Source organism: Phalaenopsis equestris, unplaced genomic scaffold (assembly GCF_001263595.1).
Source record: "Phalaenopsis equestris unplaced genomic scaffold, ASM126359v1 Scaffold232934, whole genome shotgun sequence".
Lineage (NCBI taxonomy): Eukaryota > Viridiplantae > Streptophyta > Magnoliopsida > Asparagales > Orchidaceae > Phalaenopsis > Phalaenopsis equestris.
Window position 1 is genome coordinate 49,546 of NW_018250892.1, and position 704 is coordinate 50,249.

Sequence of the window (704 nt, forward strand, 5' to 3'; positions counted from 1 at the left end):
CCTCTAGTTCCCCGGGGCTCCTAGCCACCCCCCCCGGGCTGGCCGGCCATCCTAGTGGGCGGAAAAGCCCATAACCGAGAGCCACTCCCATGGCACCTCACCGAAATCAAACCTAGAGGCCAGCTCATTCAAATCAAACTATGGAGCTCCTTTGCCCTCCACCTAAGCACCACATTACACCTCTTGGTTGTCCACGGTTGGCCACGATAGCCACCATAACCAAATTTTTATAAAAGGCCACCTCCATGGCCATTATACAAAGTGCTTAAATTTCCTTAGAGAAGTTTTTCCAAACTTTACACAGAGCTTCCCTAGGATCCCTTCAGTGCATTCCAACCATTTTCCTCACCCATTCCCATCGTCGGAGCCCAATTTTGAGCTCGAAACCCTGCCGGAACCAGGACTGAGCCCAATACACCTCCACACTCCACCAAACTTCAATTATTTGTGCCCACACCTTCACAAGAGTCAAAGAAGCCAAAGCCCCACAAAATCCCCCTTTCACAGAGCCTCTACCATAGCTCTAAACCAACACCCAAATCCGGCCGTGATTGAATTCATACATAGGCCTTACTCCAAGACCAGAGACTTAATTCCTAGCCTCCTTGGACCCCAACGAACGTGCCGAGCACCTCTGATCGAAGCCTCCCTTCTCAGAGCAAAGATATAAAACTCCTCCTCCTCCCGAGCTTATTTTGATTCTC